Genomic DNA, 11823 nt, shown 5'->3' with positions numbered 1-11823 from the left:
AAAAGTGCTAAATAGAAAAAATGACTGGTCGTGGCAAAGGTGGAAAAGGATTAGGTAAAGGTGGCGCCAAACGTCATCGCAAAGTTTTACGTGATAACATCCAAGGTATCACAAAGCCAGCTATTCGACGTTTAGCACGTCGTGGTGGCGTAAAACGTATATCTGGTTTAATATATGAAGAAACTCGTGGTGTTTTAAAAGTATTTTTGGAAAATGTTATCCGTGATGCAGTCACTTATACTGAACATGCTAAAAGGAAAACAGTTACGGCTATGGATGTTGTATATGCATTGAAGAGGCAGGGTCGTACATTGTATGGTTTCGGCGGTTAAATTCATTTTTACGGACATATTAACACAAAATAAATATACATTCAAACAAACGGTCCTTTTCAGGACCACAATATTTTTTAACAAAGATTTCAAAATTTCTCTAATACAATACATAACAGAAAGATATGTTATTAAGATGTACATGCATATGTAGTATGTATGAATGTTCGTTTAAACTAAGTAGCATACGTATGTATGCATAATGAAAACTCATGCAAATGAATATACCCCGACACAAGCCAAGCGATATAAATATGTCTATAATAGCAGGCTTATTTTCAAAAATGGCATAAGTTCATTTTTGTAAAAAAATAAACTTAATCTGATTTTAGTAGCAAGAGTATCTGAATACACTAAACTATAAAGTATATAACAAAATTTACTTAAATCGACTTATATCATTTAAAAAAAAAAAGGACAAATTCACAGCTGCGAGTATACACATTAAAATAGCCATACTTATACCAATTTAGGCAAACAAATTTTGCCAACGACCATACCACGCTGAATACATCGGTTCTCGTCCGATCACCGAAATTAAGCAGCGTCGGGCGCGGTTAGTACTTAGATGGGGGACCGCTTGGGAACACCGCGTGTTGTTGGCATATCCAACTTTTTCTTTTATTTTATGTATATATATGTACATAAATATTTTTTTTATTAAATTGCATTTAATTGAATAAATACTTGGAATACAATTTAATATTTCTATAGATTCAATGGAAAAATTTCATACGCGCGCATACATTTACGTGCATAATAATATTAGTTATAATTTTTTACCATATCAATTATTGATTTAAAGCTTATAAGCATTCATCATATAAATACAAAATGAATCTGCATAGTACAAATTCATACTCATCCACCTATTATAGTACTTAAAATGGACGCTGATGTCCGATTATGTTCAGATATGTATATTATAATCATATTGATAATTAATAAGCATTCAATGAGAATTTTTTTTATTTTTTTTTTTGAATGTCATGAAATTTCATTTAATTATACATATAAGTTGTAGACGTCCAATATCAATAATCAATTCAGACTAAAATTCCAAACTTTAGATGCCTTTAAGTGAAGCCATATAGGGTTACTCTAGTGTTGCAATAGAAATATTTAAAAAATTTTTTAAAATAAAATAATGTTGTTAAAACTCAACGAAGATAAGTTTTTTGATTTCTAATTTAACATATTTTATATATCCGAATTAAAATTTTGATTAGTACAAATATATTTTAAGAAATTTCACTTAATTGAGAAAAAATTCGATTTTATCAGTGCAAACTTTTGATTAAAATGCCTGACACTCCGAAAATATGAAATTCATCAATTTAAATGAATTCGTATATCAAACTAACACATTTCAGTTATCTATTTTTACATGAATATTTGCAATAACTTTAATATGTGAATTTTAATTAATTTATTAAGATGAAAAGTTTATCAAATGTAAATGGTACGTAGCACTGAAATGAAAACATTTGTCATCCATCTTTTCGCTGCGCTTCTCAAATTTTAAACAGAGTATCGCATTCTATGCGCTTGTATAAAAAAGTATAAATAGTGAGTTTGTGCTTTGTGTGCTTAAATTGATAAATATTTTCAAGTGTTAATAAAAGTTTAAATAAAATAATTAAGTGAAAATGTCTGACACAATCGCTGTTGCAAATGTTAGCTCACCAGTAGCTGCTTCTGCTGCTGTTGCTGAGAAGAAAGTTGCTGCTAAAAAAGCAACTAAACCCAAAAAACCATCGGTTGCTCCCACTCATCCACCAACTCAACAAATGGTAGATGCATCGATTAAGAATTTGAAGGAACGTGGTGGCTCATCACTTTTGGCAATTAAGAAATATATTAGTGCAACATATAAATGTGACGCCCAAAAATTGGCACCATTTATTAAGCGCTATTTGAAATCGGCTGTTACTAGTGGAAAATTGATTCAAACCAAAGGAAAGGGGGCATCTGGTTCATTTAAATTATCAGCTGCAGCCACTAAATCAGGTGATGGTAAGTCAAAATCGGTTGATAAATCAAAAGCCAAAAAAGATAGTGCAACATTAAAGAAAAAATCGTCGAGTGGTGTTAAAAAGGCAAGTGGTGAGAAAAAAGTGAAAAAAGCTGTTGCCACTAAGAAAACCGCCGAAAAAAAGAAAAGTGAGAAATCTAAGGCTAAAGACGCAAAAAAGACTGGCGCCGTTAAAGCCAAGCCAACCAAGTCGAAATCTGCCACCGCTAAGTCAAAGGCAACAAAAGCAAAAGCAACTGCTACCAAACCAAAAAAAGCTGCGACTAAAAAGCCAGCTGCAAAAAAGGCATCAGCTAAAAAATAAATATGCTGCGTTTTTTGTGATAATTTACAAGGACACAACATTCATTAAATGTTGAATTATCAATAAGCCCTTTTCAGGGCTACAAAATATACAAACAAAAAGATCAAAAATGTACGCAATACGTCTGACTACAGCGTTGCTTCGCCATAATAATTAACCGCTCTAGTGTCTGACACTGTAAGTCAGCCCTACCATGCTGACCAATTTTAAAATTGATGTTTCAATTGCAAAACAAAATTAAAAATTTTCATCGACTTAGAAAAATTCATATCTCTTTGTTAATTTATATTTTGTGGCCCTGAAAAGCGCCTTTTTGTTAATATTTTTTGATGTTTCAATTGCAAAACAAAATTAAAAATTTTCATCGACTTAGAAAAATTCATATCTCTTTGTTAATTTATATTTTGTGGCCCTGAAAAGGGCCTTTTTGTTAACATTTTTCACTTTTATACATATTTTCCTCAGTCGCACAAATTACTTGGAGCTTGTGTATTTGGTAACAGCCTTAGTACCCTCACTCACGGCATGCTTAGCCAATTCACCAGGCAACAATAGGCGTACGGCAGTTTGAATTTCGCGACTAGTAATTGTTGAACGTTTATTGTAATGAGCTAAACGTGATGCTTCAGCAGCAATACGTTCAAAAATGTCATTAACAAAACTGTTCATGATACTCATTGCTTTCGACGATATACCAGTATCAGGATGTACTTGTTTCAACACTTTATAAATGTAGATGGCATAACTTTCCTTCCTCTTACGCTTCTTCTTCTTGTCGTTTTTAGTAATATTCTTCTGAGCCTTACCGGCCTTCTTAGCTGCTTTACCACTAGTTTTAGGAGGCATATTTAATTTTCACAAAATCACTTCACTATCACTCACACTTTTTAATAATTTTCTAAGTGTCAAAATGCGCACCTTTAAGTGTATTTTTTTCGACAAACCATTCAACCTGTTCGTAACGATTCGCTAAATATTGCCGGCATTAATTTGAAAACATGCGATTGGGGTTGCTCAATGTACAAACGAAAAAGTATATAAGCGCAGCACAAATTGCGTTTAGGAAATAAAGTGCCCAAGCTATTCAGCTAGTGTGTGTATTTGTGAAAAAGTGTATTAAGTGAAATATATAACAACAATGTCTGGCCGTGGTAAAGGTGGTAAAGTAAAGGGAAAGGCAAAGTCACGTTCAAACCGTGCTGGTCTTCAATTCCCTGTCGGTCGTATTCATCGCTTGTTACGTAAAGGCAATTATGCTGAACGTGTTGGTGCCGGTGCTCCAGTATATTTAGCTGCTGTTATGGAATATTTGGCAGCTGAAGTTCTTGAATTGGCTGGTAATGCTGCACGTGATAATAAAAAAACTAGAATTATTCCACGTCATTTACAATTGGCTATTCGTAACGATGAAGAATTGAATAAACTATTGTCTGGAGTTACCATAGCTCAAGGTGGTGTTTTACCAAATATTCAAGCTGTACTTTTACCAAAGAAGACCGAAAAGAAAGCATAAGTGATGTAATCGCCGATTTACATATATTCTTAGACGCCAAATTTAAAACCGTCCTTTTCAGGACGACAAAATATATATACAAAGAGATTAATTATATTGTCATATATATGTATTTATCTATTTTAAAACCTATTAAAACACTTTTTGAAAGAAAAATTTAAAAGGTCATAAGTACACTTTTGGAAAATTTATTTTTTTAACGAAATCTGCGTTAACAACTACTTCAATTAATAAAATAGTGTTTGAAAATATTCATAAAAAAGTTGACTTACATCATTTTCCAGAAGAAAAAAAACTGAGCAACATTAAAAAAGTACAGCATGCAAGCTACTACATATTGTATGTATATATGTACATATGTATGTTTGTATGAGCATCTCGACAAAGGCGCAAAAAGTTGTGGCGTGTATTCATACGTACCAAAGGTACAAACACACAACCGTGCATACATACTAATGTATGTGTTTAGCAAATAAATGTGTATATACTCGTGAGTAGGTATACACACCATATTAAGGGTAAAACTACAGCTGCTACTATCAAAATACGAATTTTCATTAACAGTTGCTTCAGTTATTTTTGATCTTTTTTGTTTAAAAAAATTTGTGGTCCTGAAAAGGACCGTTTATAATATTTATTAAAATATGGAATTAAGCACGTTCACCACGTATACGTCTAGCCAATTGAATATCTTTTGGCATAATTGTGACACGTTTTGCATGAATGGCACACAAATTTGTATCTTCGAACAAACCAACTAAATATGCTTCACTTGCTTCTTGTAATGCCATAACAGCTGAACTCTGGAAACGTAAATCAGTTTTAAAATCTTGAGCAATTTCACGCACCAAACGTTGGAATGGCAATTTACGAATCAACAGTTCGGTACTCTTCTGATAACGACGAATTTCACGCAAAGCGACTGTACCTGGGCGATAACGATGTGGCTTCTTCACTCCACCAGTTGCCGGCGCACTTTTGCGAGCAGCTTTAGTGGCCAATTGTTTACGTGGCGCTTTACCACCAGTCGATTTACGGGCTGTTTGCTTTGTACGAGCCATTTCTCACTTTTATTTTTCACAATTCAAAATAAACACTGATCACTGAACACTTCACTTAATAAACCTAATTTTTTTTGTCAAACATTTTTGTCAAACATTTTTTATTCATCATTAATTTCATAAATACATTTGTTGATATCTTATATTCTATACATATGTTTCTTAACGTATTAATACTTATCTAAGAGTGCTCATAGCTAAATCTAAGGTTTTATAACAGTATTGTTTTGGAATATTCTTTGAATATTAATTAAGTCTGTATTTATCCAGAAAAAGCTAAAAAAACTGGATTTTAATTTTATATTTATTTATATCTTAAATCTAACTTAAAGCTAACAAGAAAGGATAGACAGAAATATATTTACAAAAGACTTAGATCTAATGAGGTTACAAACATTTTTTATTTAAGTTGAAAATCATTTTGATTGATATTATATACATAGTTTCCAAGATTCAATGAATTTATTCTTCTGTGATAGAATAGTAATTTCTTATCTATAAACAGAACATTCTTTTCATATAATATTTTTAGGTGAATTGGTGACATAAATCGTCCCTCAAAGGGGAATGTTATGGAGTTTTCTTTCAACAAATATTTATCAATTAGTTTATTCTTACAATTTTTTAACTTATTTACGCACTTTAAAGCATTTTTCACCATAAATTGATCAATTCTTTCCAATTTACATTTTTTATACAGAGTTTTATTTGAAGTATATCGGCTAAAACCCTGCCTGAATGGCCTACGACTGGTATTAGTACAAACTCTAAGGATTTGTCTTTCAAATTTACGTAATCTCTCCATTTGGCTTGAAGAGATTCCAAACCAAATAGGAAATGCGTAAGCTATAATTGGTCTTATTAATTGCTTGTAACAATTGATTTTGATTTTGCCGCTCAAATCCTTTGCTCTTTTTAAAAATGATATGTACATGAAAAATATCTTCTTGGCCTTTGCTAGAATAAAATCTACATGACGAATGAATTTGAAGGTTTCATCGATGATCACACCCAAATATTTAATACTTTTTTCGTATTTTAAAGTTGTATTGCCAATGGTAATGGTTGGTATGTATTGACGTGCCGAGCGATATATTCTCTTTTTTAGGCCTTTGACTGCAGTACAAACACATTTGTTTGGATTAATCTTAAGTTTCCACATTTTAAAATAATCTGTCAATTTTCTTATATAGTCATTTATCTCCTCACTAGCATTTGCTAGATTGGCTTTCGATGACAATATAAGAATATCGTCAGCATAAACGATTACAGATAGACCCTCGTTGGGATCCGGTAAATCAGCCATGAATATGTTAAACAACACAGGACCTAACAGCGACCCCTGCGGTACTCCTGCCACTATATCTTTATCAATGGAGTTTTCATTTTTATTGTATACAAAAAAATATCTTCCTGTTAGATAGTCATATATTATTCGGCAGATGTTTTTATTAAATCCGAATATTTTGTACATTTTAAAAACTACTCCTTCAATCCATGTTGTATCAAAAGCTTTTTCAAGGTCTAAACTAACTAAGATTGTCGCTTTTCTCTTTTCTAGGTTCGCAGTTACCGTGTCAGATAATATGGTTAGCGCTTGATTAGTGCCTAGTCCGCATCGAAAACCAAACTGGAAGTCCTTCAGCGTATCATTATCAATAATGTGTTCTTTAATTTTATCCAGTAGTAAACCTTCTATTAATTTACTAAGATTAGAAAGTAGTGAGATCGGCCTGTAACTTTTCAGATCGTTTGCACCACATTTTGGCTTTAGAATAGGAATCATTTTTGCACATTTCCATCTTGCAGGAAAGTAGCCAAGATTATAACAATGATTAAAAAGAATCGCCACAAATTTCCAAAATGACGGACAAGTTTTGCGTAATATGAAATTGGGTACTCCATCTTCCCCGCTACTCTTTTTGTTGTTTTTCCTCCATAATAGGAATTCAATTTCCTTATGTGAAATAAACTGTTTATAATCTTCTTTTAGCTCAGATATATCATTTTCGTTTATGGAAGATAAACCATCTGCAGAGAATGTGTCATTAAAATTAAAAAACGGAATGTATCCTCTAATTCCTTCAATTTCATTAACTACATATTCAGTGTGATTAGTAGAGCCCATATTAACATTTTGATGATGAATTTTTTCGAAACGATCAGCTAATTTATTAATTTTATCAAAATTAGTCTCTAATAAGCACCCGCCTTCATCAACTAGAGGAGGTAGGTCGCTATGTCGTTTAATACCACTAAGTTGCTTAACCCTTCTATATGTATGGTTATTCATTTTCATATTTTTAAATAGGTTTGCCCAATACTCATCTTCGTGAATCGTTAGCAACTCTGAAATTATCATGTCCATGGTTCTCCTGATGGCAATCAGGGTAGATTTGCGATGAGGCTCTACACACCTAAATATTTGTCTCCTGATTTTTTTCCTTTCCCTAATAAATTGGAGAATATTATTCGGAAGATTGAGGTTGCATTTCTTTTTTAGATCTACCATAGGGACATTCTTCTTTATAGCCTTCTCAAAAGTCTTTTCCATATTTAGTATGCACTCGTCGATTTCTACCACGCTCACATTTCTATCAGCTGGCAGCGAATATTTTTCGAGTTCATCATCTAAAATCCTGTTTATATCTTTCAAATTAGCTCGATCCCAGCAGGGAACGGTTACGGGCGGAACTTTGAGCGGATCATTAGTTATAATTATCATTTCAACCGCATCATGGTCTGAATCATAATCTAAAGTTCTCAGCAAGTTGGAGAAATATTCATGAAATTTTATTGTAACGTAAGCGGATATAAGAAAGTAATCCAAAAAAGAGTTGCTCACAGGACGCGTGGGCAATTTTGTGGGTACAACTTGTAAAAGATGAGGACCATCTAACCAATTGGCTAATTCTCTGCCGCTAACATTTGTAAAAGAATCCCCCCAATTAGGATGCCTAGCATTAAGATCACATCCAAGAACTACTTGCTTAGCTGTTACAGCGTCTATTATGTTGCTTAGATCTTCGCTTATTAATTTGCAATTGGGAGGCTTATACATGGCTACAAAGGCCACTTTTTCACCACCTACTAATTCAATTTCTATCGCGATATTTTCTATGCTATTGCATATTGTATTTAACTTAGAATATTTATAGCACTCCTTTACACAGATAGCAGTGCCTCCTCCGTTATTCTCAGTACGATACTGAGCAACAAAATTATACCCATCAAATAGTATTTTGTGTCTGATATTGAGTTTATGCTCAGCTATCAGAAGCACATCTGGGTTGTGCCTTTTTAGGAATATGTTAAGAAAATGCCTCTTTTTTTTTGATACTAGAGAGTTTACGTTTATGAAAATGCATTTTAGGTGTCTAAACATCCAAACGCAATGTCAAAAATAGATTAAAAAGTGCTTGTGATTTTTCCTCATCACTGCCCATTGCTTTATAACTTTTGGAAGAGTTTTCTATTTTGGTTAGACACCCAAAAAAGTATTTTCCTAGTAGTCTTTTACAATCTTCGTTGATAGCGTTAAATTTTACATCGAAACCAGATTCCCTAATAGAATTTGGCTGAGTAACGCCACTTAATTTTGCCGCATATGATACACTTTTGTTAATATATGATGCTGCAGCCGATCTTGCTGCTGGATTTTCTGCCTTTTCGATTTTCTTATTACCTTTAGTTCTTAGCCTGTTTATTATTTCTATCCTTTTCGGACATTTTTTATCATTGGCCGTATGGCCTTCTCCTAAACAATTTGCGCATTTGACTGGCAGTCCTACGCGCTTCACTACTTGTCCTGAAGATTTGTCGGTGTAAACGAAATTATCTGTATTCAGGTGTTTGGGAGGGACTTGGCAGTTTCCTGGCCCGTGCGACTCACTACATTTGACACACCTAAATGGCATGTTACAGTTACTTGCAACGTGTGAAAACCGTTGACAATTTTTGCATTGAATTGGTGAGTCATTTTTGAAACCCTCAAAGCTCACCTTGCAGTTTAAAATATATTGAATTTTTTTAAATTCGGCTACGTTAGAGTCCCTAGATATTTGGACCAACCAGTTGTATTTTAGCTTTTTTAAATTTATTATCTTTACACTTATATCCAAGTTATTTAGGTAGTCTAATACTTCACATTCTTCATATATGTGTGACAACTTTTTGATAATCATAGTGTAGGGTTTAACCTCATTTGGCGTAAATGTATAATAACAAATTTTACTGTCAGTTAGATATTTTTTAATTATAATGTAATCTTCCATGGTTGATGGGCTAACATGGGTAACGTTTTTATTAATTATATTGAAACAAAAATTTTTGTGACCCAGTAGACCACTAAGCCTTGAGGCTATTTCTTTGATATTAATATTATAACATACATATATTGGAGGCTTGCTCCTTTTATTATGGTATTTGATACTCACATTTGTTACTTTTCTTTCTTGGGTTACTGCAGACGCCATTAATTCCGCTGCCACCGCTGGCTCCCTTTCATTGTTCATGTTGTCAATTGTTCCCCTGTTCATGCTGTCCTCATCGTCTCCAATTCCATCAGTGTATTCAACCTCTGTATTATAATTTATGTCTGTCACCTCCTGATTCGATTGTACTTTAGGCACACTTGCACTTGCACTAGCCGTTTCATATGCTTTGAGCCGATTTTCCAGCTCGTTAATTTTATTTTCAAATTGTTTATTTAAAATCAAAAGTTTTTTGTTGTATTCAACAATTTTAGAAAAATCGGAACTAGAGTCCAAAGAACCATCATCACAATCACGATTATTGCGTCGCCTTTTTTCCCGCCGACTCTTCTTCTTCCCATTTTGGGAAGGTTTAGTCGGACTGGATTGTTTCAAATATTGATTTATTGTCTTATCATCCCCTAGGGGAGCAAAAGAGTTATTAGTGTCCATTTCACTATAGCAAATTCAATTGCATACACTACACCTAGTAGTTATTGTCAGTAATCACTTGCTCTTTACTTTGTACGAGCCATTTCTCACTTTTATTTTTCACAATTTAAAATAAACACTGATCACTGAACACTTCACTTAATCTTGGACCTAATTTTTATAAATGTGGAAATACATATAATAAAATACACAAAAACGTTTCATTTGTCCATTTTTTTAGGGTTGCAATATTGTGCGAGTTAAAATGAGATAGAAATATTTATGCCACATAATGGTAGCTCACTCAATGTTGTGGATTTTTGTATAAATAGCAGCTACGTTCGGTAACCAAGCTATTAGTTGTGAAGTGAAGTGATCAAGTGAAGTGTTCTTGTGAAAGCTAAAAAAAGTGCTAAATAGAAAAAATGACTGGTCGTGGCAAAGGTGGAAAAGGATTAGGTAAAGGTGGCGCCAAACGTCATCGCAAAGTTTTACGTGATAACATCCAAGGTATCACAAAGCCAGCTATTCGACGTTTAGCACGTCGTGGTGGCGTAAAACGTATATCTGGTTTAATATATGAAGAAACTCGTGGTGTTTTAAAAGTATTTTTGGAAAATGTTATCCGTGATGCAGTCACTTATACTGAACATGCTAAAAGGAAAACAGTTACGGCTATGGATGTTGTATATGCATTGAAGAGGCAGGGTCGTACATTGTATGGTTTCGGCGGTTAAATTCATTTTTACGGACATATTAACACAAAATAAATATACATTCAAACAAACGGTCCTTTTCAGGACCACAATATTTTTTAACAAAGATTTCAAAATTTCTCTAATACAATACATAACAGAAAGATATGTTATTAAGATGTACATGCATATGTAGTATGTATGAATGTTCGTTTAAACTAAGTAGCATACGTATGTATGCATAATGAAAACTCATGCAAATGAATATACCCCGACACAAGCCAAGCGATATAAATATGTCTATAATAGCAGGCTTATTTTCAAAAATGGCATAAGTTCATTTTTGTAAAAAAATAAACTTAATCTGATTTTAGTAGCAAGAGTATCTGAATACACTAAACTATAAAGTATATAACAAAATTTACTTAAATCGACTTATATCATTTAAAAAAAAAAAGGACAAATTCACAGCTGCGAGTATACACATTAAAATAGCCATACTTATACCAATTTAGGCAAACAAATTTTGCCAACGACCATACCACGCTGAATACATCGGTTCTCGTCCGATCACCGAAATTAAGCAGCGTCGGGCGCGGTTAGTACTTAGATGGGGGACCGCTTGGGAACACCGCGTGTTGTTGGCATATCCAACTTTTTCTTTTATTTTATGTATATATATGTACATAAATATTTTTTTTATTAAATTGCATTTAATTGAATAAATACTTGGAATACAATTTAATATTTCTATAGATTCAATGGAAAAATTTCATACGCGCGCATACATTTACGTGCATAATAATATTAGTTATAATTTTTTACCATATCAATTATTGATTTAAAGCTTATAAGCATTCATCATATAAATACAAAATGAATCTGCATAGTACAAATTCATACTCATCCACCTATTATAGTACTTAAAATGGACGCTGATGTCCGATTATGTTCAGATATGTATATTATAATCATATTG

General features: G+C 32.9%; 2 non-coding genes across 2 annotated transcripts; both read left to right on the top strand.

Annotated features, from left to right (window-relative positions):
* The first annotated feature begins 818 nt into the window (after positions 1-818).
* LOC137235894 (5S ribosomal RNA) lies at positions 819-937 on the top strand. Its single transcript, XR_010948096.1, has one exon. It is a non-coding gene; the product is annotated as a 5S ribosomal RNA (ribosomal RNA).
* Positions 938-11372: 10435 nt separating this feature from the next.
* Positions 11373-11491, top strand: LOC137235893 (5S ribosomal RNA). Its single transcript, XR_010948095.1, has one exon. It is a non-coding gene; the product is annotated as a 5S ribosomal RNA (ribosomal RNA).
* The last annotated feature ends 332 nt before the right edge of the window (positions 11492-11823 follow it).

Source organism: Eurosta solidaginis, unplaced genomic scaffold, assembly GCF_040869045.1.
Source record: "Eurosta solidaginis isolate ZX-2024a unplaced genomic scaffold, ASM4086904v1 ctg00001140.1, whole genome shotgun sequence".
NCBI classification, from domain to species: Eukaryota; Metazoa; Arthropoda; class Insecta; order Diptera; family Tephritidae; genus Eurosta; species Eurosta solidaginis.
This window is presented reverse-complemented; position numbering and strand designations above follow the sequence as displayed.